We start from the raw sequence: 25,036 nt of genomic DNA, 5'->3' as shown, positions 1-25,036 counted from the left end.
CCGAGTCGCCCCCGGCAGCCCACAGAAGATTCGCCGCCCAACAAGCAGCTGGACCTCTAGGACGGTATCGTCGGAGGGGCCCCGTTTCGTCAGTGTTGAATAAAGATTGTCACCATTCGCCCTTGTGGCCATGTATTCGTGTTCTATGTTGTGTTTTATTTGTGTTCACCTGTATCCGCTTTTTATATTAGAGATGAATTTTTTGGTGGGTAACTCCCTTCAGTGGGAGTTCCCTTTGTTAAAAAAAAAAAAAAAAAAAAAAAAAAACTAAAGATTTCCGTGGAGGGGAACATTTGATGAGTCTTTAAACAATTTTTTGTTGTGCCCAGTGTTTACACACTGGGCCGGTTACCGTTAAACCACTGGGCCCGGGGGTGAGGCGGGGAGGGGGAAATCTGAAAAATCGAATTGGACAAGTATCGTTCATGGGAATTTTTTTTTTCTTTTTTCAACTATTACCATGCACAATTACGTACCTTCCTTCCGCACTTTCAAGACGGTGGGGTTGTTCGCCAAGGCACCGTAAACTTGAGACCTACGAATGCATTACATACCATACACAGATGAAAAAAAAAAAAAAAATTACACTTCACTGTACATAATTCTTAACACTACTTCACAACTACTAAGTTGAAATTTTTTCACCGGGACAGCGCGAACGCAGTCCCGACTACCAAAAATTACGCGCCCGAGTTACCCACATTTGGGGTAATCGCAGAGGTCAGCTCAACCGAAGTGCAAGGGAAGAGCCTCACCCTGGGGGAACCCCCTTTTTTTTTTTTTTTTTTTTTTTTTTTTTTTTTTTTTTTTTTTTTTTTCTTACATGCTAGAACATGGTACATCACAGCACCCGACTGCCGAAGGGAACCGCGCGTCCCAGCGACCCTGCGCTTTTGCGCGCTTACAGAATTCTAAATAATAATAAACTTAACAGCTAAATATAGATACATACACAGCAGCAAAAACAATTATTAACTAGGAAAAAATGATTAACATAGAAAAAACCTAGAGTACATGATTAAATACAGGCAGCAAAGTGGTTAAATAACATGCCGATTAGCGGACATAAATAAGTAGAGTAACAGTGAACATGGCAATTACACAGCAAGCAAAAGAATATAAGATAAGAGAACAAACGTTAAAAACAAACACACGATACAAAAGCGACAAGAACAGGTACAGTAACAGTTAAACAAGTCCGCAAAGTGTTAAACATCAACATTAGGGCGGCTCGGCCAATTCAAAGTCCCTGATGCGGCGGTGAGGGTGGGCCACAGAGGGGTCGTAAACCGCCAGGGAGTTGATGACCGGGTTCAGGTGCCGGCCAGCACGGCGGAAAAAAGCAGAGGCCAGGCGGCGGACAACTTCTTCGGGCGGAGCGACGCCAGCAAGTTCGTGCATGCGGGCGGCGGCTGTCCGATGGGGAGTGGCGAGCAGGTACCGCAGGCACCAACGGTAGGTAGAGCGGATCGGCCGAAAGGTGAAAGGTGGCACGTACGCCCATACCACGCAACCGTAGAGCAGGATGGGCAGCACAAGCGCCTGCCAGAGGCGGACCCGCATGTCCAGAGGGAGAGTACTGCGCGGCGAAAGGACGGGCCGGAGAGCTTGCATGGCCGTGCGAGCGCGGCCGGCCATGTGCGAGATGTGTTCGTTCCAGGTGAGCGACGAGTCCAGGTGGAGCCCCAAGTACAGCGCAGACCGCGTCCACGGGAGGACGGTGCCCAGCAGAGTCAGCGGAGGTGGCGGGCGACTGCGGCGCTTGGAGAAGAAGATGGCATTCGTCTTCTGCGGGTTCGGCAGGAGGCCCCACGACTGCAGGTAAGTGGCAATCGACCGAAGGCAGGTCTGCGCACGAGCACCCAGCAGGAGCGCATCGGGCCCGGTAAGTAGAAGTGCAGTGTCGTCCGCGTACTGCAGGATCTTGGCAGCGGGCAGCACAGGAACATCAGCCACGAACAGGGCGAACAACAGTGGACTCAGCAGGGCCCCTTGAGGCACACCGGCGGCAACGGCGTACGGCGCGGACAAAGCAAAGTCCACGCGCACCCGGAAAGTACGGCCGGAGAGGAAGCTACGCAAGATGGCGAGGAAGCGCTCCGGAAAGCCGAAGGTGCGGAGCTTGGCCAGGAGGAGCGAGTGACTGATGCAGTCAAATGCACGAGACAAGTCCAACAGGACCAAGACCGAGTGTTCGTGGCAGTTGAAGGCTCGGGTGACGTCATCCACGACGACCGCCAAGGAGTGAAGAGCCGAATGACGCTTCCGAAAGCCAAACTGCGTAGGTGGCAGCAGATCCAGACGGTCAACAAGGAGGCGCAGGCGAGCTAACAGTATCTTCTCCGCCACCTTGGAGAGGACCGACAGCAAGGAGATAGGCCGGTGGCCGGTGAGCAGCCGTACATCCTGCCCCTTCTTCGGAACTGGCACCACCACCGCCGTCTTCCAGGGGGCCGGATAGTGCTGGAGGAGAAGGATGGCGTTCAAGAGCTGCGTGAAGTACACGAGGCCCCTCCGCGACAAATGGTGCAAAAGCGGCGCCTGAACACCGTCAAGACCAGGTGCGACACGGCTGCGCAAACCTCCAATGGCACGACCCACTTCCCGAGGAGTGGCCAGCAAGTGGCCGTGGAACGGGTCTTCGTCCACAGGGGTCGAGGCAGCAAGCTGGGGTGCAGCACGGAGAGCAGAAGAAGCATGGGGCTGAAACGTCTCGTGAAAGCGGGCGGCCAGGGCTGCAGCTTTGGCGGCCGGGTCTTCCAGCAGGGCTCCATCCACGCAAAGAGGCGGCACCGTGGTGCGAGTCGCACGCAGCTTCCGCAGGAAAGTCCACACAGTGCCACGAGTCAGCGAAAGGGCCTGAATGCGGGCGAGCTGTACCTGCGCCCGCCAGGCTGCAACTGCGCGGCGAACCTCAGACTTGAGTTCGTGGTATTCAGCAAGGAGGCGGTCACCCCGGTTGCGCTGCCAGCGGCCGCGAGCGCGGTTGCGCAGCGTAAGAAGGTGGCGGAGCTCGCGCGGCATCGGCGGGCCAGAGCGGGGGGCACGGCAGACCGGAACAGCCTCAGCAGCAGCCATGGTAAGGAGAGCCGCAAAGTCCGCGGCAGCCTCGTCGAGAGCGTGAGGAGTGCGCGGAACCGCAGACAGGTCAAGGTGAGCATCCAAACAACGGCGATAGGACGGCCAGTCAGCCCGGCGGAAGTCGAGGCGCTCCTGCAAGCCGCCAAAATCGCGCTCGAGCTGGAGCTCACCAAAGACGGGCAGGTGGTCAGAGTCGAGGGCGAGACGAGTCGCGACGTTGAGCACAGGCACACCAGTGGACAGAAAAAAGTCCAGGACAGACGGGTGTTGAGCCGCCCGCGTCGGGAAGTACGTGGGTGACGACGGAGCAAACAGCGACAGACCAGCCTCGCACACCAGCCTGTAGAGACCACGGCCACGAAAGTCGGTGGTGGCGCAGCCCCAGTGAACATGCCGACAATTGTAGTCGCCCGCAATGACGCAGTGTCGGTCCAGGCGCAGCAAGGTGGCGAACGCCGGCACAGGAAAGGCCTTGTGCGGTGCCGAATAGACGCAGCAGAAGGTGAACGGCTGGACAACACCGGTGATCTGGACAGCGACTGCCTCCATGTTCGTCAACGGCGGCAGCGCGCGACGATGGTGCCGTAGGTCCGAACGGACAAAGACTGCAACCCCACCACGAAGGCCGGACGCGCGGTCGGCCCGATGGGCCGCGTAACCAGGGACCTGGAAGCGCGAGCCGTCTGTGAGCCAGGTCTCGGTAACACCAACAATAGCCGGGCGGTGGACACGAAGGAGGTCGGCAAAGTCGGCAGCACGAAGGCACAGCGAGCGGGCGTTCCACGTCATGACGTGTGCAGTCATCGGCGAGAAGAAGCAGCGGGAGGAGCGGCAGCACCAGACGACGCAGCAAGCAGATCGGCGGACGCCAGCAGCAAGACCTCAAACTTCGCAGACAAGGTGGGCGCCTGGAGAAAGGAGCGGACATGAGCGGCGAGCTTGCGGAGCCAAGAGCACACATCTAAACTGCGGAGCATGTCGAGCAGCTCCCGCAGCACGTCAGCAGTAGGCGGATCCTCAGCAAAAGAGGGCCGGTGAACAGAAGAAGTAGGCGAGGGCCCAGAGACAGCCGCAGCAAAAGAGGTGCCTGCGACACGCCGGCCACCACTGAAGGTAGAAGGGGGAGGCGCCTGCTCGGGACGCCGGGCCTGCTGCTGTTCTTTCCGCTGCTCCAGAGATGCCAGCTTGCGGAGGCGATGAGGGCACTTGGAGTAATTGGCGGGATGGTCGCCGTCACAATTGCAGCACGTCGCGGGCTCGGAAGCAGGGCGCCGACAGTCGCGGGAAGCATGTTCGCCACCGCAGCGCACGCAGCGCAGGGCCTCATCACAGCCGTGGGTCGTGTGGCCAAAGTGCTGGCACCGAAAACATTGTACAAGGCGACCACCCCCACGAAACGGTTCCACAGTGACGCCGACACCACACAGGTTGGTAAGTTGGAGGGCCTTGTGGAGCGGACCCATGCCCTGCAGCACGACCAGGAACAGCGGCAGCGGCTCAGGAAATTCCTGGCGCGACTGCAGGCGGACCACCGAGTGGTGGGGGATGCCGCGCTCAGTCAAAGCCTCCGAAATATCCTCGGTGGGCGTGTCAATGTGCAGCCGACGGAGGATGACACGGGCGTTTCGATCTTCGGCACAAGTCCAGGTGTGAAAGCGCCTGCCCAGAGCACGCAAGTGTTGGCACATGCGAAAGTGATCATCCTTGTTGGCCATTTGGAACGTCGAGGAGCTCGCATAGTGCGTCGCTTTGAAGTCGGCAGTGAACTGCGCGCGTAATGTCGCCATGTCCTTGAGCGCAGATGGGGAGAGCCCACCGCGGCACACAATCAGGGGCGGCTTCTTCGACCTGGTCGGCGGCCGAGCCCCAGGAGCAGCAGAGTCCGGGAGAGATTGAGACGAGGACGGCGCAGGCGTGCGAGTCGAGGGGCCAGCCTCCTGGGAGGAGTGCAGGGGCCCGCGACGACGGGGTGAAGACTGTCGACGGCGGCCTCGAACCGAAGAGGAGCGAGAAGAAGAGCGACTGGCACTGTGGTCAGCCCCACCAGCGGCAGGCGTGCTAGTCGGCATGGCACGGTCCGACACAGGAGGAGGCGGCGCCATGAGAGGCGGCGAGGCACTGCGACCGGAAGTCTTGGCGTGGTGACGGGGACCAACCTTGCCGCGCTGCAGCTTCGGAGGCGGGTCACTAGGCGGGCTGGAAGGTGGCGCAGCAACCGCAGCAAGAGGCAGCGACTCGACAATGGGGTCCTCAGCCCAGGAAAAGTTGGCAGGAGTGGGCTCCGTGCGCCGCTTGCCCAGACGGACGCGTCCAGCGTCCGAATCGGCCTCAGAGGCGGGAGTAGAGCCGAGCACCACAGAACAGGCAGCACCAGCCGCGGAGACTATCGGCGAGACAGGAGGTCCAGGACGAGGCTCAGGAGCAGCCAGCGTGACAACAGGCGCAGCAGGCGGGGTAAGGCCGAAGGCAGACACGTCCACCACGGCGTGCTCCGCGCGCGGAATACCTGCAAGGAACCCCTGGGGCAGCACAGGACCAGGCGAATAACTGAGTGTCGCAGGAGCAGGAGAGGCCGCAACAGGAGGCGGCACCGCAGCAGGGCGATGAAGAGGGCCAATGGGCTGCGAGGGCAGCACGTCAGCCTGACTGTGCTGCGAGCCAGAGGGCGAAGAGCGGCCTGCAGAACTGGGGGTCCGCTGCCCCGAGTGCTGGGAAGAGTCGGAGTCGGACAGGTTGCCCGCCGTCAGAGTCCACAGCTCGTCAGACATGGGCAGAAGCGCCGCCGCGACCCGCGAGGCAGACAGCGGCGAAGAGCAAGTCGTGGTCGTGGTCGTGGTGGTGGTGAGGGACGCCAGCACGGTCAGCGCAGTCGTGGCAGCAGGACCAGCGTAACCGGACGCAGCGGCAGCTCGGTCGACAGAAGGGGGGACAGCAAGAACCACAGGAACATCAGGCCGAGGGCTGGACACAGAAGGGCGCCGCGGAGGGGCGGTGCTGCGAGGCCGTGTCAAAGTGCGCCTCTGGCCGGCAGCATCCGGAGAACATTTCAGGTATGTCTTGCGAACCCGAGGGTCAACAGACCGACCAACAGTTGGGCGAGATGTCGAAAAACGATCAGCCATAATAGAAAATACAAAAGTACAAAGTCAGCAAAATGTCGAAAAAAGCAAGCGCACAAGGCACAAAACAGACAAAAAGACACGAAAAGTACGAGAAAAAAGAGCAGCAAAGACCAAAAACACGCCGCACAACAGAACAGACAGCAGCAATAACAAAACCAAAAACCACAATTTTACGCAGAAAACAGACAAGAGTTAAACCGCAAGCAGTTGACAAAAGCGCCACGAGGTGGCAGGCAGCAACAAGAACAAAGCAGAAAACAGCGATTTTACACACAAATCGGGTTACCATTAAACCTCGAGCAGTACGGAAAGTCGCCACCAGGCGGCAGAAAACAGCAACGATGGCGCGCGCGCAAGCAAGCAGCGCGAACAAGGAAACGAAGCAGCAATTAATGATGAAAAATGGCGAGGAACAGCAAAAAGCAAAAATCACAGGCCGTGCGCAGGCAGGCAGCACGACAAGGAAGACAGAACAGCAAGAGAAAAACAGCAACGAAGTTAAAGGCCAGCATGATGAAAATCCAGAATGCTCCGAAGTCGGAGCATGGCGATCAGCAGATGGAGAGCAGCGAGTTCGCCGACGCGTCGCCAGGCGGCAGCACAGTCGGAGACAGTGCTGCCGCGCGGTGGAAGAACGAGGAACTTGATGCAAAATAACGGTAATCGGCAAAGTGTGTAACAGGGAGGGAGTTTGGTTCCTATGCGAACCCCTGGTATAGCTAATATACTTACTGGTCCCTAACTATTCTCTTTGAACATCATACTCAATCGCTTACTTCTCGCCGTTGGGCCGCGATCGGAGCCCCCAGCCAGGTAAGTATGCTGCGCAGTGTTTCGCTTTTCTATTTCACTTGGAGCTCGGACCACCTCATCAACGTGTTTTGAGGTTATGTACTTCTACCTCCGAAACAGCTCTTTCCCCAGACATAACACTCCCGTGCCAGTTCATCACACTACATGACAGTACACACCAACAATGCAAATACAATTTCTTCCTACAACTGCCCGTTTCTACTCGCACCTCGTTTCCTTTGTTTCTGTACCCACGGCGACGGTCGACCGCCGCGTGCATTTGGTTACCCCGTTTGCCGCGTGGCGGCACTTGGTTACACCGTTTGCCGCGTGGCGGCACTCGGGTCGTCGCGTCCGCCTCGGCAAAAAGGCGGGCACCACGGCACAGTCGAGAGGGGAACTTTTTTCCATTAGCAACATACCTAGGGTTTCACGAAATATCGAGTGCCGTGTCCCACGAGGCGATTTTCGGACGATTCGCGGCTTCAGGCTGCACGACCGTACGCTATTTTCACCATTAGTGGTGGTCCGCACATTTTTCCTATATAGTCCGGATTTTCAAAGTTTCAACCGTGCTCTGGTTTCCCTTCAAAGGCATCAAACTGTTCAGGGGAATTTTTTAAAAGCTTTTTGAAGCAAATCTGAGCACTTTTGGCCATTCACTAACTGGTTTCCTTTCAGCAATTTCAGCGAGCCGCCGAGACCTGCTGCTGCTAGTTCCTGAGTCGACCACCAGGAGTGCTCTTGTGTAGATCTAGTTCTTAGATCCTAGATCTTCTTCTTGTGAGTGCTGTGCGCCACCGAGTCGCGGCCTATTGGGGCGGCTGAGGGGGGAGTTTGGAATGGACTCCCTCCCGATGAAGCCAAACCAGGGCGGGGGCGACCTCGGTCAGAGGCCATCGGCCGAGGCCACTTCTTGTGACTCCCGGCAACCAAGTTGTAGCCTATTGGGGAGGCCGAGGGGAGAGTTTGGAATGGACTCTCTCCCGATGACGCCGAACCAGGGCGGGGACGACTTTGGTCCGAGGCCCTCGGCCGAGGCCGGTTCTGGCGATGAGATGACTACTGACAATCGGCCACCCCAGCCACGACAATACTGTGGACCGCATCGCCAGCGCTTGGAGACCATGCAAGTCGGGTCTGGGGAGGCGGGCGCTGCTGGGGTCGGGGGGGTGGCTCCGCCTCCCTCCCCCGCGCCAGCCGGGCTGCGCACCCAGACTGTTTGCATTAAGGTCAGCGAGACGAAACATCTTCACGGCCTGGACGTCTCCACCATCCTCGCTCTGCCTACGACTACCTCTGCTCCAACACCACCAACTGTGACTACTACTACCACCACGGCCTGCATCACTTCACCGATCATGTCTCCTGCGCCTTCTCTTCCGCTGTTGCCGACCGACTCACCGCCTGCCGCCGTTCCTCCTGCTGCGACTGCTACTCCCATGGACACCGGCTTCATCGTTCCCACGAAGACCGTCAAGCGCGCCCACCCCGACCAGCACTCCTCCGACGATGCCGTCCCTACCAGCAACCGCTACGACAGTCTCCTCAGTCTACCGGATACCGACACCGACGACGGCGCTGGGGCTGCCTCCTCGGACCGACCCTTGACTGCCAAGCCCCGCCGCAAGCAGCATGCTAAGCGGCACCGGCCCGACACGCAACCTCCTCCTGTGCCCTTCACCACTCTCCCGGGCCCCTCTTCGACGAGTCCCAGCTCATCTCGTGCTCCACCCCGCCCTCCAGCCTCGCAGCCTCGTGCCTCCTCCTCGGCGGCGCCTCGCCCGCCTACCTCCACTCCTCGCACGCCTCGCATGCCTCCGATCGCCTGCCTTCTCACGCCCACAGCCGGCCCCTTCGCCACTGCACAACGTTTTCAGTCTCTCCTCTCCGGTCCTCTCTCTGTCACCTCCGTCAATGACCGCACCTCCTTTTATACCAGCAACCCTCAGGACCACCAGCTCCTATTTGACGAACTCCAACGCCTCGGATATAAACCCTACACCCATCTCCGCCCCGACGAGCGTGCCGATCGAGTTGTGATCAAGAAACTCCCTCTCTCCACGACGGCTGACGAGGTCACCCAGTCCCTGCTCGACCTGCACCTACCTGTGGCATCTGTGGTGGCCATGCGCACCTCTCCTACTTCAACGACCCGGCCTTTCCTGGTCACTACATCCGGTCTGGGTGAGGCAGCCCCCTTCCTGAAGTTGAAGACATTGGGCTGCTGGGTGGTGGCAGTTGAGAAATACCGCGGCTCGGGGCGCGTACCTCAGTGCTACCGCTGCCAGCGGCCTGGACACCCGTCCTCCCGATGCCACCGGGACCTCGCCTGTTTCAAGTGCGCTGGGCCCCACTGGTCTCGGGACTGCACCTCGACTACCCGACGCTGCACGCTTTGTGACGGGGCCCACTTCGCTACTTCCACTGACTGTCGCGTGATTCAGGCTTACCTGCGCCGACACCCTCAACGACTCACTGACGCCACGACGACTGCCGTGGGGACCGGGCCCTCTGTCCCGTCCCTGTCCGATCCCAAGACGTTTCCTGCTCTCTCCACCAATGCTTGGGCACGCCCTCCCCCCGTTGTACCGGTTGTTCCCCCCTCTGCCACCTCGCACCCTCCTCCTTCCGCTCCTTCTTCTGACTCTCGACCGCTTGCCTCCGACTCAGACTGCTCGTCGCTTTCATCCCTCATTCACGACTTCATTTCATTCATCCGACAGTACCTCCCGCTCATCCGGTCTGTCCTGACGGCACTCTCCCGAGCCCGCACCTCCACCGAGAAGTTCGAAGTGCTCCTCCAGGCCCTTCTGAATTTCTTCGATGGATCCCGCCCCTCCCCTTAGTGTCCTCATCTGGAACGTCTTTTCCCTCCTCCCTAAGCTCCACGACCTTTTGCACCTGCTCCACGAGCGATCGCCCGACGTCGTGTTCCTTTCTGAGACCTGGCTCTCCCCCTCTGCCCCCGTCCTGGTCCCCGGGTATGCGGTCCACCGTGCCGATCGCGATGGTCGGGGCGGGGGGGTGGCGTTACTCGTCCGCAACACCATTTCACATCATCGCCGTCGCATCCCTTCTTCCCCCGCGGCCGAGGCGGTTGCTGTGCGCTTGCACGGCCTCCCGTACTCCCTGACCTTGGTATCCTTGTACCTCCCCCCTCAGTACGCCTTTCCCACGGCCGACGTTGTCGCCCTCGGTCGGCTCGACGCCCACGTCGTGCTGGCCGGGGACTTCAACGCCACCCATCCCTTCTGGGGCTGTGCCGCCGCGAACCGGCGGGGCAGCTCCCTCCGGCAACTCCTTCGGCGTACTCCTCTCTCTCTTTATGCCCCTCCGACCCCGACATTTTTTCCGGCCCAGCTCAACCGGCAACCCAGCATCATCGACTTTGCACTGTCCACGCCCCTCCCCATTCTCTCGGATCTCACCACCATCACCTCCGGCACCTCCGACCACTTGCCTGTTCTTGCCACACTTCACTTTCACCCCCGTTCTAACCCCCACCTCCCCCGCTTCGATTTTCCCAAGGCCGACTGGGGCGGTTTTCAGCGTTCCCTCTCCGCTGCCATAGACCTGTCTGTTCCGTTCGATACCCCTGCCCGCCTTGACGCCAACGTTCTCTCGCTGACCGACGCCATTTCCGCGGCCGCCTCTGCCAACATACCTCTGGTTCCCCCCCGTCCCCTTGTCGACCCATTTCCGCCTTACCTCCGGGACGCCTTGTCCTTGCGCAACCGCTTCCGCGTCCTCTGGCAGGCTAGTCGTTCCCTGCTGCACCGGCGGGTGTACCTGGTGCTGCGGGGGCGCTGCCGGCGATTGGTCGCGGAGTGGAGGGCCCGTCTGGAGACTCGGCGTCTCCAATCCCTCTCTGCTTGCTCCGGCTCCCTCTGGTCTCACGTCCGTCGTCTCCGCTCGGTTCCTACCACCATCCCCCCGTTGACCACCCCCACGGGTGTGGCGGAAACGGCCTCGGAGCGATCCGAGGCGGTGGCCGCCTACCTGGCGACCACCTTCGCATCCGCACCCGGCCCTTCCCTGTCCTCCGAGTCTTCGGACGACGAGGACGGGGCCCGCCTCCTGTCTCGCCACGTCACTTTGCCCCCCCTTCCGGCCACCTTCCCCCTGCCGCTCGTCACGCCTTCCGAGGTCCGCACCCTGCTCGCCCGCCTTCGGCCCCGTTCTGCTCCTGGCCACGACTCTCTGCCCTCCCCCGTGCTCCGTGCCCTACCTCGCAAGGCCCTTGTGTTTCTGACCCGTCTTTTCAACGCAATGTTCCTCCTCTGCCACTTCCCCACCCCCTGGAAAACCGCCGTCGTCTCACCCATCCCCAAACCTGGCAAGCCCCCGTCTCTCCCTTCATCTTTTCGGCCCATCTCGCTTCTTCCTATTCTGTCCAAGGTCGCGGAACGGGCGATCCACCGCCGTCTCCTCTTTCAAGTCACCACCCTGGACCTTCTACCCCGCCACCAGTTCGGTTTCCGCCCCCGCCACTCGACGACCCACGCCATTGCCCGTGTGGAGCACCTGGTGGTCCAGGGATTCGCCAGGCGGCAACACACGGGCATGGTGCTTCTTGACCTCGCCCGTGCTTTCGATTCCGTTCCGCATGCCCAGCTCCTCCAGCGCCTCTCTGCCACCGACCTCTCATCTCATCTCATCCGCCTCCTCTGCTCCTTCCTGGAGGGTCGCACCTTCCGGGTTCGGGTGGAGGGGGTCCTCTCCGGCCCCCGCCCCATCTCCGCCGGCGTCCCCCAGGGCGCCATTCTCTCACCGCTACTTTTTACCCTCCACATCTCTGATCTCAAGCCCCCTCCCGGCACCTATCTTGTCCAGTACGCCGATGATACCTGTCTCCTGGCCTCTTCAGTTTCCGAGCGGCTGCTCTGCGACCGTCTCGGCCGCGGCCTCACTTCCCTCAACAATCAGTTCCTCGCGCATGGCATCGGGCTCAATCACTCTAAATCACGATCCATCCTCTTCTCCCGACTTCATCCACACCACGACCACCCGCCAGTCATCTCCACCGTAGCCATCCCCTGGTCGCCTCGCATCCGTTATCTGGGGGTCACCCTAGACAATACCTTTACTTTTCTGCCGCACCTCGACTCAATCCGCACCAAGTCCCGTGCCGTCATGGCTCAGCTGGCCACCATACTCAGACCGACATCCGGCACCCCTCTCGACGTTCGTGTGACTGCCTACCGTTCCTTTGTTCTTCCCCACTTCCTCTACGCGTGCCCGGCTTGGGTCCACTCCTCTCTGTACAACCTCCGTCCGATCACCCGGTCCTACTTTCTCGGTGCCCGCCTCCTGCTCGGTCTCCCTCGCGCCACCTTACGACAGACCCTCCTGGACCAGACTGGGCTCCCGCACTTACACGGGCTGCTCTGCAAGGTGACTAAGAAGTTTCTCCGCCACTGCCGGCGTTCTGACAACCCCCTGATCCGACTCCTTGCAGAGCCCCTGCCTGACGCCCCTCACCCCCGCCGACCGCTCTTTACCTACGATCATTTGAGACGCCCTGACCCTGATGACGTTGACGCTGGTGCAGTCGCGGCTGGTGGGCCCGGCAGCTGACGACGGTGATCACCACGCCCACGGTTGGCTCTGAGGAATGTTACCAGGCATCATCCCATCAAGATCTCTGCTCTCAGTGAACTACTGCCTAACATCGCCACTGCTCCGGACCGTCTTCATCTGCGGCCCGGCACCTTCTGCGCCCCGAGTCGCCCCCGGCAGCCCACAGAAGATTCGCCGCCCAACAAGCAGCTGGACCTCTAGGACGGTATCGTCGGAGGGGCCCCGTTTCGTCAGTGTTGAATAAAGATTGTCACCATTCGCCCTTGTGGCCATGTATTCGTGTTCTATGTTGTGTTTTATTTGTGTTCACCTGTATCCGCTTTTTATATTAAAGATGAATTTTTTGGTGGGTAACTCCCTTCAGTGGGAGTTCCCTTTGATGAAAAAAAAAAAAAAAAAAAAAAAAAAAAAAAAAAAAAAAAAAAAAAAACTAAAGATTTCCGTGGAGGGGAACATTTGATGAGTCTTTAAACAATTTTTTGTTGTGCCCAGTGTTTACACACTGGGCCGGTTACCGTTAAACCACTGGGCCCGGGGGTGAGGCGGGGAGGGGGAAATCTGAAAAATCGAATTGGACAAGTATCGTTCATGGGAATTTTTTTTTTCTTTTTTCAACTATTACCATGCACAATTACGTACCTTCCTTCCGCACTTTCAAGACGGTGGGGTTGTTCGCCAAGGCACCGTAAACTTGAGACCTACGAATGCATTACATACCATACACAGATGAAAAAAAAAAAAAAAATTACACTTCACTGTACATAATTCTTAACACTACTTCACAACTACTAAGTTGAAATTTTTTCACCGGGACAGCGCGAACGCAGTCCCGACTACCAAAAATTACGCGCCCGAGTTACCCACATTTGGGGTAATCGCAGAGGTCAGCTCAACCGAAGTGCAAGGGAAGAGCCTCACCCTGGGGGAACCCCCTGCTTGATCAGGGTAGCCCCTACGCCAGGTAAGTATGCTGCGCAGTGTTTCGCTTTTCTATTTCACTTGGAGCTCGGACCACCTCATCAACGTGTTTTGAGGTTATGTACTTCTACCTCCGAAACAGCTCTTTCCCCAGACATAACACTCCCGTGCCAGTTCATCACACTACATGACAGTACACACCAACAATGCAAATACAATTTCTTCCTACAACTGCCCGTTTCTACTCGCACCTCGTTTCCTTTGTTTCTGTACCCACGGCGACGGTCGACCGCCGCGTGCATTTGGTTACCCCGTTTGCCGCGTGGCGGCACTTGGTTACACCGTTTGCCGCGTGGCGGCACTCGGGTCGTCGCGTCCGCCTCGGCAAAAAGGCGGGCACCACGGCACAGTCGAGAGGGGAACTTTTTTCCATTAGCAACATACCTAGGGTTTCACGAAATATCGAGTGCCGTGTCCCACGAGGCGATTTTCGGACGATTCGCGGCTTCAGGCTGCACGACCGTACGCTATTTTCACCATTAGTGGTGGTCCGCACATTTTTCCTATATAGTCCGGATTTTCAAAGTTTCAACCGTGCTCTGGTTTCCCTTCAAACTGCTCTTAGGTGCTACTCTGAGTGGTTTGCAGGGATTTCCTTAGTTAATTCGAGTTTTCCTCGCGTGCTTTTATAATCCGACCAGTCGTTTCTGGTGCGAAGACTTGCTGCTGGGTGCATATCCGGATCTGGTAACTCTCAGCAGCAAGCAACAGGGTCCCCCCCTGGGCATTGCTGGGGGGACTCTGCAGAAATAAATTCAACCCTCGGGTTCCACTAATTATTATTTTATTTTTATTTACAAGTTCTACTCAGCATCACTCCTATTATATTCACTCCATCTTCTTCCACCTTTAACTGACTGCTGACTGCTGCTGCTGCTTCCTGGGGCTGTCACCAGGTGGCCGAGAAGAGTAGTTCCTCCCAGGTGTGGCTCTTGGCCTGCCGACTTGATTGTTTCTCGTCGGCATGGCCGAGGGGGGGTCCGGGGAGGACCCGCCCCTGGGGGACTCCGACTTTGAGGGCCGACTCCAACCGCCATTGAGGGACTACACCAGGCCTCCTGGTGGCCACCGAGACCGGACGGGTGCCTCGGGCGATGCTGGAGCAGAGGGATGCTCGCCGCCCCCCACCCCCAGCCGGACCGGGATCCGCACCCAGGAGCGCTGCACGAAGGTGTCGGAGTCCAAGCGTCACCAGATGGTGCCACCTGGCTTCTGCTCCGACACCCCCTTCACCCCGGACGTCACCATGGCAGCAACCCTCACCACCACGACCACCACCATGACGACCACGACAGTTTGCACTTTCACCCCCTCTGCTTCTCACCCCATCTCCTCACCATTCTCAGCGCCTTCCCCCTCACTGCCACTCATCCCTGTCGAGCCTGCGGCCCCCCGGGACGTGCCGATGGACACCGGCTTCAGCTTCCCCCGCCGGACGGTGAAGCGGCCGAGGATGGGGCGCGCCGAGGACCGCACCTCCATCTCCAACCGGTTTGGCGCCCTCGAGCTCGACTCCGCCGGCGAGGAGGGGACCTCGTCCCGGGACTCGTCACCTGCACCATCCACGTCATCCCGCATCTCACACCTCACCCGCCGCACCACCCCCCGACCGACTACGACCGCCGCGACTCAGCCATCGACCTCCGCTGCTCGTCAGCCGTCGCCTCGACCATCCACCTCCGCATCTGCACCTGGACCCCGCACCCGGCCTCCCACCCAACCTGCTGCCGCCCCCGCATCTGCCTCCGCCGCCGCCACCGTCAAGCCTACCCGCATGCCGCCCATCGGCTGCCGCCTCCCCATCACCACCAGCCCCTTCACCCTGGCCCAATCGTTTCAGTCGCTCCTTTCTGGCAAGCTATCCATCACCTCCGTCGACGGCCGCACCTCCTTTTACACTTCTAACGCCGCTGATCACACCTTCCTATACAACCACCTCACCCAGCTCGGCCATCAGCCTTTCACGCACCTGCGACAGGACGAGAAGGGGGACCGACTCGTCCTGAAGCGTCTCCCACTCACCACTACCCCCGAGGAGGTGCACGCCGCCCTCCTCGACCTGGACCTACCCGTTGCTTCCGTCACTCCGCTCCGCGTCACCGACACCGCCACGACCCGTCCGTTCCTGGTTAATACTCACCACCTGGGGGAGGCAGCTCCCTTCCTGGCTCTACGCTCCCTGGGCTGCTGGGTGGTCTCCGTCGAACGCTATCGTGGCAGCGGGCGGGTCCCGCAGTGTTACCGGTGCCAGCAGGCCGGCCACCCATCCACACGCTGCGAGAGGCCGGTGGCCTGTTTCAAGTGTGCCGGGCCCCACCGGTCCCGCGAGTGCACTTCGACGACTCCGAAGTGCGTCAATTGCGGCGAGGCGCACTTCGCGACTTCCATGGACTGCCGGGTGAACCAGGCCTACCTCAGACGCCACCCCCCCCGACAACAGCCTGAGGCCACCCCGGCACCGCGACCGCGACCGCCAAACTTGACCGACGCTCGTGCCTTTCCCGCCGTCACCTCCAACGCCTGGACTCGGCGCGGTTCCGCCGCCGCCACCCTGTTCCCCTCCCGCGACGGGCCATCTCCATCTGCACCTCAGGACCCCTCATCTCACCGACCGGACGCTGACGACACTTCATTCACCGCGATCATACGTGACCTCATCCAGCTGTTTCGGCAGTACTTTCCCTTCATTCGCCGCACCCTGACCGCCCTGTCCCATGCCAAGTCCCCTTCGGAGAGATTCGAGGTGCTCCTCCAAGCGCTTCTGGGTCTCTTCGATGGATCCCCCGCCGCCCCTTAAGCTCCTAGTCTGGAACGCCTTTTCTTTGCTCCCTAAGCTTCTCGACTTCCTTCACCTCGTCGACGAGCACTCACCCGATGTCGTGTTCCTATCAGAGACCTGGCTGACCCCCGCTGTACCCCTCCGCGTCCCGGGATATGCCGTCCACCGCTCCGACCGTGATGGTCGGGGGGGTGGGGTGGCACTCCTGGTGCGCGACACCTTCACCCATCACCGCCGACACATTCCACCTTCACCCGCGACTGAGGCTGTGGCCGTGCGCCTGTTCGGACAGCCCTACTCCCTGACTCTAGTCTCCGTGTATCTCCCACCCCAATTTGCCTTCCCCTCTGCCGCCGTTGTCGCCCTCGGTCGGCTCGATGCCCATGTCGTGCTGGCCGGGGACTTCAACGCCACCCATCCCTACTGGGGCTGCGTCGCGGCCAACCGCCGAGGCAGCTCCCTCCGTCAGCTCCTCCGGCGTACTAACCTCTCCATCTGCGCCCCCGCCACCCCCACATTCTTCCCCGCTCAGCACCACCGTCATCCCAGTATCATCGACCTCGCCCTCACCACACCGCTCCCCATCATCTCTGGTCTCACCACGCTCACCGCCGGGGCCTCGGATCACCTGCCCGTCCTCGGCTCCCTTCACTTCTACCCCCATTCCAACCCGCACCTTCCCCGCTTCGACTTCCGCAACGCCGACTGGAATGGGTTCCAGACCACCCTCTCATCATCACTCGACCTCACCCTCCCCTTCGACACCCCCGACCGTCTCGACGCCAACGTCGTGTCATTCACCCGGGCCGTCTCTGCGGCCGCCTCCGCTCACATTCCGCTGGCCACTCCAAGTACCCGCATCACCCCCTTCCCGCCTTACCTGCGTGACGCCGTGGTCCTGCGCGACCGCTTCCGCGGCCTGTGGCAGGCCAACCGGTCCCCGTTGACACGGATGGTGTTCCTCCTGCTGCGGGGCCGGTGCCGCCGGATGGTCGCGGCGTGGAAGGCGCATTTGGAGACCCGGCGTCTCGGCTCCCTCGCCTCTGCATCCGGCTCTCTGTGGACCTACGTCCGGCGCCTCCGATCGGTCCCCACCACTATTCCCCCACTCACCCACCCGGCCGGGGTGGCGGAGACTGCCCCTGAGCGATCGGAGGCGGTCGCTGCCTACCTCGCGACCACGTTTGCCTCCGCTGACCCCCCCACCCTCTCCTCCGAGTCTTCGGACGACGGGGACACACCCCCCCCCCCTCGCACATCACGTCACTCTGCCCGTTCTTCCGGACTCTCTGCCATTCCCTCTCGCCACGCCATCGGAGGTGCGCACACTCCTCCTCCGTCTCAAGCCCCCTTCTGCCCCCGGTTCCGACTCTCTGCCTGCACCCGTCCTCCGTGCTCTTCCTCGGAAGGCGACGGTCTTCCTTACCCGCATCATCAACGCGATGTTCCTTCTCTGTCATTTCCCCACCCCTTGGAAAGTGGCCATTGTCTCACCCATACCCAAACCCGGGAAGCCCCCTTCCCTACCATCATCGTACCGCCCCATTTCTCTTCTACCCATCATCTCTAAGGTCGCAGAGCGGACCATTCTCACACGCCTTCTCCTTCACGTCAACCTCTTGCATCTTCTCCCCCATCACCAGTTCGGTTTCCGCAAACGTCACTCCACCTCCCACGCCATCGCCCGTGTGGAGGTGCTGGCTGTCCAAGGTTTCGCACGGCGCCAACACACGGGCATGGTGCTTCTGGACCTTGCCCGGGCATTTGATTCCGTGCCCCATTCACAACTCATTCACCGTCTCTCCGCCACCGACCTTCCACCTCATCTCATACGCCTCATCTGCTCGTTCCTGGGGGGTCGTACCTTCCGGGTTCGGGTGGAGGGCGAACTCTCCGACCCCCGTCACATCATGGCCGGCGTCCCCCAGGGCGCCATCCTTTCACCCCTTCTCTTCACCCTTCACATCGCCGACCTGCAACCACCACCTGGCACTCACCTGGTTCAGTACGCCGATGACACTTGCCTCCTCGCTTCCTCCGTCTCCGAGCGGATGCTCGGCGACCGCCTGAGCCGCGGGCTCACATCACTCTCTACTCAGTTCCTCGCGCACGGCATCGGGCTGAACTGCTCGAAGACCCAATCCATTCTCTTCTCACGCATCCACCCACGCCAGGACCACCCCCCACGAGTTTCCAGCACTGCCATCCCCTGGTCACCCGAGGTCCGCTATCTGGGGGTGACCCTGGACAGTACCTTCACTTTCATCCCGCACCTTGCTTCCATGAAGACTCAATCCAGGGCGGTCTTGGCGCAGCTGGCACCGATACTGCGACCCTCATCTGGCACCCCCCTCCCGGTTCGCATCACCGCATTTCATTCCTACGTCATCCCACGCTTCACCTACGCATCCCCCGTGTGGGTTCATTCATCCCGTTTCAACCTTCGCCCCATTACCCGCACCTACTTCCTGGGGATTCGTCTCCTTCTCGGACTCCCCCGCGCCACCTCCAGGCTGACTCTCCTGGCAGACTCCGGCCTGCCCCACCTTCACCCTCTCCTTCGCTCCATGACAACTTACTTCCTACGCCGATGCCGACGCAGCGACAACCCCCTCATCCTTCAACTTGCGGAGCCGCTGCCTCCTGCACCCCACCCACGACGACCGCTCTTTTCGACTGACCACTTACGCGACGACTCCGACGACGACGCTGACGACGTCCCGGCGGCCGGTGGGCCCGGTAGATGACGGCGTAGACCTCCACGTCCACCGGTAGCCTCCGCGGACCCGCCACCATAGTTCACCATCTACATCGCCACTCCGTCTTCTTCCCATCGTCATCAGCATCGCCGTTTTCTCCGCGCGGCCTCCATCAGCTGCGCGGCTCCTGGATCAGCATCTCTTCACCCCCAGCAGTCCCTCACCCCCCCTCCACCCAACAAGTAGCCGGGACCTTCAAGAACCTCCGTGTTGGCGGGGTCCAGCAGCATCGTCATGTTCTTCATCTTTGTGTTTATGTTCTGTACAGTGTTCTTGTCCACTGCCTTGTATGTATCTTTATGTATTAAATGATGTTTTTGTGTGTGGGCCCCTAGGGGCCCCACTTTATAAAAAAAAAAAAAAAAAAAAAAAAAAAAAAAAAAAAAAAAAAAAAAAAAAAAAAAAAAAAAAAAAAAAAAAAAAAAAAAAAACTAAAGATTTCCGTGGAGGGGAACATTTGATGAGTCTTTAAACAATTTTTTGTTGTGCCCAGTGTTTACACACTGGGCCGGTTACCGTTAAACCACTGGGCCCGGGGGTGAGGCGGGGAGGGGGAAATCTGAAAAATCGAATTGGACAAGTATCGTTCATGGGAATTTTTTTTTTCTTTTTTCAACTATTACCATGCACAATTACGTACCTTCCTTCCGCACTTTCAAGACGGTGGGGTTGTTCGCCAAGGCACCGTAAACTTGAGACCTACGAATGCATTACATACCATACACAGATGAAAAAAAAAAAAAAAATTACACTTCACTGTACATAATTCTTAACACTACTTCACAACTACTAAGTTGAAATTTTTTCACCGGGACAGCGCGAACGCAGTCCCGACTACCAAAAATTACGCGCCCGAGTTACCCACATTTGGGGTAATCGCAGAGGTCAGCTCAACCGAAGTGCAAGGGAAGAGCCTCACCCTGGGGGAACCCCCTGCTTGATCAGGGTAGCCCCTACGCCAGGTAAGTATGCTGCGCAGTGTTTCGCTTTTCTATTTCACTTGGAGCTCGGACCACCTCATCAACGTGTTTTGAGGTTATGTACTTCTACCTCCGAAACAGCTCTTTCCCCAGACATAACACTCCCGTGCCAGTTCATCACACTACATGACAGTACACACCAACAATGCAAATACAATTTCTTCCTACAACTGCCCGTTTCTACTCGCACCTCGTTTCCTTTGTTTCTGTACCCACGGCGACGGTCGACCGCCGCGTGCATTTGGTTACCCCGTTTGCCGCGTGGCGGCACTTGGTTACACCGTTTGCCGCGTGGCGGCACTCGGGTCGTCGCGTCCGCCTCGGCAAAAAGGCGGGCACCACGGCACAGTCGAGAGGGGAACTTTTTTCCATTAGCAACATACCTAGGGTTTCACGAAATATCGAGTGCCGTGTCCCACGAGGCGATTTTCGGACGATTCGCGGCTTCAGGCTGCACGACCGTACGCTATTTTCACCATTAGTGGTGGTCCGCACATTTTTCCTATATAGTCCGGATTTTCAAAGTTTCAACCGTGCTCTGGTTTCCCTTCAAACGCATAAATCTTTCGCCTTTTACTAAAGATTTCCGTGGAGGGGAACATTTGATGAGTCTTTAAACAATTTTTTGTTGTGCCCAGTGTTTACACACTGGGCCGGTTACCGTTAAACCACTGGGCCCGGGGGTGAGGCGGGGAGGGGGAAATCTGAAAAATCGAATTGGACAAGTATCGTTCATGGGAATTTTTTTTTTCTTTTTTCAACTATTACCATGCACAATTACGTACCTTCCTTCCGCACTTTCAAGACGGTGGGGTTGTTCGCCAAGGCACCGTAAACTTGAGACCTACGAATGCATTACATACCATACACAGATGAAAAAAAAAAAAAAAATTACACTTCACTGTACATAATTCTTAACACTACTTCACAACTACTAAGTTGAAATTTTTTCACCGGGACAGCGCGAACGCAGTCCCGACTACCAAAAATTACGCGCCCGAGTTACCCACATTTGGGGTAATCGCAGAGGTCAGCTCAACCGAAGTGCAAGGGAAGAGCCTCACCCTGGGGGAACCCCCTGCTTGATCAGGGTAGCCCCTACGCCAGGTAAGTATGCTGCGCAGTGTTTCGCTTTTCTATTTCACTTGGAGCTCGGACCACCTCATCAACGTGTTTTGAGGTTATGTACTTCTACCTCCGAAACAGCTCTTTCCCCAGACATAACACTCCCGTGCCAGTTCATCACACTACATGACAGTACACACCAACAATGCAAATACAATTTCTTCCTACAACTGCCCGTTTCTACTCGCACCTCGTTTCCTTTGTTTCTGTACCCACGGCGACGGTCGACCGCCGCGTGCATTTGGTTACCCCGTTTGCCGCGTGGCGGCACTTGGTTACACCGTTTGCCGCGTGGCGGCACTCGGGTCGTCGCGTCCGCCTCGGCAAAAAGGCGGGCACCACGGCACAGTCGAGAGGGGAACTTTTTTCCATTAGCAACATACCTAGGGTTTCACGAAATATCGAGTGCCGTGTCCCACGAGGCGATTTTCGGACGATTCGCGGCTTCAGGCTGCACGACCGTACGCTATTTTCACCATTAGTGGTGGTCCGCACATTTTTCCTATATAGTCCGGATTTTCAAAGTTTCAACCGTGCTCTGGTTTCCCTTCAAACGCATAAATCTTTCGCCTTTTACTAAAGATTTCCGTGGAGGGGAACATTTGATGAGTCTTTAAACAATTTTTTGTTGTGCCCAGTGTTTACACACTGGGCCGGTTACCGTTAAACCACTGGGCCCGGGGGTGAGGCGGGGAGGGGGAAATCTGAAAAATCGAATTGGACAAGTATCGTTCATGGGAATTTTTTTTTTCTTTTTTCAACTATTACCATGCACAATTACGTACCTTCCTTCCGCACTTTCAAGACGGTGGGGTTGTTCGCCAAGGCACCGTAAACTTGAGACCTACGAATGCATTACATACCATACACAGATGAAAAAAAAAAAAAAAATTACACTTCACTGTACATAATTCTTAACACTACTTCACAACTACTAAGTTGAAATTTTTTCACCGGGACAGCGCGAACGCAGTCCCGACTACCAAAAATTACGCGCCCGAGTTACCCACATTTGGGGTAATCGCAGAGGTCAGCTCAACCGAAGTGCAAGGGAAGAGCCTCACCCTGGGGGAACCCCCTGCTTGATCAGGGTAGCCCCTACGCCAGGTAAGTATGCTGCGCAGTGTTTCGCTTTTCTATTTCACTTGGAGCTCGGACCACCTCATCAACGTGTTTTGAGGTTATGTACTTCTACCTCCGAAACAGCTCTTTCCCCAGACATAACACTCCCGTGCCAGTTCATCACACTACATGACAGTACACACCAACAATGCAAATACAATTTCTTCCTACAACTGCCCGTTTCTACTCGCACCTCGTTTCCTTTGTTTCTGTACCCACGGCGACGGTCGACCGCCGCGTGCATTTGGTTACCCCGTTTGCCGCGTGGCGGCACTTGGTTACACCGTTTGCCGCGTGGCGGCACTCGGGTCGTCGCGTCCGCCTCGGCAAAAAGGCGGGCACCACGGCACAGTCGAGAGGGGAACTTTTTTCCATTAGCAACATACCTAGGGTTTCACGAAATATCGAGTGCCGTGTCCCACGAGGCGATTTTCGGACGATTCGCGGCTTCAGGCTGCACGACCGTACGCTATTTTCACCATTAGTGGTGGTCCGCACATTTTTCCTATATAGTCCGGATTTTCAAAGTTTCAACCGTGCTCTGGTTTCCCTTCAAAGGCATCAAACTGTTCAGGGGAATTTTTTAAAAGCTTTTTGAAGCAAATCTGAGCACTTTTGGCCATTAACTAACTGGTTTCCTTTCAGCAATTTCAGCGAGCCGCCGAGACCTGCTGCTGCTAGTTCCTGAGTCGACCACCAGGAGTGCTCTTGTGTAGATCTAGTTCTTAGATCCTAGATCTTCTTCTTGTGAGTGCTGTGCGCCACCGAGTCGCGGCCTATTGGGGCGGCTGAGGGGGGAGTTTGGAATGGACTCCCTCCCGATGAAGCCAAACCAGGGCGGGGGCGACCTCGGTCAGAGGCCATCGGCCGAGGCCACTTCTTGTGACTCCCGGCAACCAAGTTGTAGCCTATTGGGGAGGCCGAGGGGTGAGTTTGGAATGGACTCTCTCCCGATGACGCCGAACCAGGGCGGGGACGACTTTGGTCCGAGGCCCTCGGCCGAGGCCGGTTCTGGCGATGAGATGACTACTGACAATCGGCCACCCCAGCCACGACAATACTGTGGACCGCATCGCCAGCGCTTGGAGACCATGCAAGTCGGGTCTGGGGAGGCGGGCGCTGCTGGGGTCGGGGGGGTGGCTCCGCCTCCCTCCCCCGCGCCAGCCGGGCTGCGCACCCAGACTGTTTGCATTAAGGTCAGCGAGACGAAACATCTTCACGGCCTGGACGTCTCCACCATCCTCGCTCTGCCTACGACTACCTCTGCTCCAACACCACCAACTGTGACTACTACTACCACCACGGCCTGCATCACTTCACCGATCATGTCTCCTGCGCCTTCTCTTCCGCTGTTGCCGACCGACTCACCGCCTGCCGCCGTTCCTCCTGCTGCGACTGCTACTCCCATGGACACCGGCTTCATCGTTCCCACGAAGACCGTCAAGCGCGCCCACCCCGACCAGCACTCCTCCGACGATGCCGTCCCTACCAGCAACCGCTACGACAGTCTCCTCAGTCTACCGGATACCGACACCGACGACGGCGCTGGGGCTGCCTCCTCGGACCGACCCTTGACTGCCAAGCCCCGCCGCAAGCAGCATGCTAAGCGGCACCGGCCCGACACGCAACCTCCTCCTGTGCCCTTCACCACTCTCCCGGGCCCCTCTTCGACGAGTCCCAGCTCATCTCGTGCTCCACCCCGCCCTCCAGCCTCGCAGCCTCGTGCCTCCTCCTCGGCGGCGCCTCGCCCGCCTACCTCCACTCCTCGCACGCCTCGCATGCCTCCGATCGCCTGCCTTCTCACGCCCACAGCCGGCCCCTTCGCCACTGCACAACGTTTTCAGTCTCTCCTCTCCGGTCCTCTCTCTGTCACCTCCGTCAATGACCGCACCTCCTTTTATACCAGCAACCCTCAGGACCACCAGCTCCTATTTGACGAACTCCAACGCCTCGGATATAAACCCTACACCCATCTCCGCCCCGACGAGCGTGCCGATCGAGTTGTGATCAAGAAACTCCCTCTCTCCACGACGGCTGACGAGGTCACCCAGTCCCTGCTCGACCTGCACCTACCTGTGGCATCTGTGGTGGCCATGCGCACCTCTCCTACTTCAACGACCCGGCCTTTCCTGGTCACTACATCCGGTCTGGGTGAGGCAGCCCCCTTCCTGAAGTTGAAGACATTGGGCTGCTGGGTGGTGGCAGTTGAGAAATACCGCGGCTCGGGGCGCGTACCTCAGTGCTACCGCTGCCAGCGGCCTGGACACCCGTCCTCCCGATGCCACCGGGACCTCGCCTGTTTCAAGTGCGCTGGGCCCCACTGGTCTCGGGACTGCACCTCGACTACCCGACGCTGCACGCTTTGTGACGGGGCCCACTTCGCTACTTCCACTGACTGTCGCGTGATTCAGGCTTACCTGCGCCGACACCCTCAACGACTCACTGACGCCACGACGACTGCCGTGGGGACCGGGCCCTCTGTCCCGTCCCTGTCCGATCCCAAGACGTTTCCTGCTCTCTCCACCAATGCTTGGGCACGCCCTCCCCCCGTTGTACCGGTTGTTCCCCCCTCTGCCACCTCGCACCCTCCTCCTTCCGCTCCTTCTTCTGACTCTCGACCGCTTGCCTCCGACTCAGACTGCTCGTCGCTTTCATCCCTCATTCACGACTTCATTTCATTCATCCGACAGTACCTCCCGCTCATCCGGTCTGTCC

At 58.5% G+C, this 25,036-nt stretch overlaps 6 non-coding genes and 1 pseudogene across 6 annotated transcripts; 2 read left to right on the top strand and 5 right to left on the bottom strand.

The window, feature by feature from the left end:
• Positions 1–643: 643 nt before the first annotated feature.
• Positions 644–780, bottom strand: LOC134543880 (U1 spliceosomal RNA; annotated as a pseudogene).
• A 12,604-nt stretch (positions 781–13,384) lies between these two features.
• On the bottom strand, positions 13,385–13,547 carry LOC134543894 (U1 spliceosomal RNA). The gene has a single exon (XR_010077341.1). It is a non-coding gene; the product is annotated as a U1 spliceosomal RNA (small nuclear RNA).
• A 6,354-nt stretch (positions 13,548–19,901) lies between these two features.
• On the bottom strand, positions 19,902–20,064 carry LOC134543893 (U1 spliceosomal RNA). Its single transcript, XR_010077340.1, has one exon. It is a non-coding gene; the product is annotated as a U1 spliceosomal RNA (small nuclear RNA).
• A 543-nt stretch (positions 20,065–20,607) lies between these two features.
• LOC134543883 (U5 spliceosomal RNA) lies at positions 20,608–20,727 on the top strand. Its single transcript, XR_010077330.1, has one exon. It is a non-coding gene; the product is annotated as a U5 spliceosomal RNA (small nuclear RNA).
• Positions 20,728–21,026: 299 nt separating this feature from the next.
• Positions 21,027–21,189, bottom strand: LOC134543882 (U1 spliceosomal RNA). The gene has a single exon (XR_010077329.1). It is a non-coding gene; the product is annotated as a U1 spliceosomal RNA (small nuclear RNA).
• A 543-nt stretch (positions 21,190–21,732) lies between these two features.
• LOC134543881 (U5 spliceosomal RNA) lies at positions 21,733–21,852 on the top strand. The gene has a single exon (XR_010077328.1). It is a non-coding gene; the product is annotated as a U5 spliceosomal RNA (small nuclear RNA).
• A 299-nt stretch (positions 21,853–22,151) lies between these two features.
• On the bottom strand, positions 22,152–22,314 carry LOC134543871 (U1 spliceosomal RNA). Its single transcript, XR_010077319.1, has one exon. It is a non-coding gene; the product is annotated as a U1 spliceosomal RNA (small nuclear RNA).
• Positions 22,315–25,036: the final 2,722 nt, after the last annotated feature.

Source organism: Bacillus rossius, unplaced genomic scaffold (assembly GCF_032445375.1).
Source record: "Bacillus rossius redtenbacheri isolate Brsri unplaced genomic scaffold, Brsri_v3 Brsri_v3_scf227, whole genome shotgun sequence".
Lineage (NCBI taxonomy): Eukaryota > Metazoa > Arthropoda > Insecta > Phasmatodea > Bacillidae > Bacillus > Bacillus rossius.
This window is presented reverse-complemented; position numbering and strand designations above follow the sequence as displayed.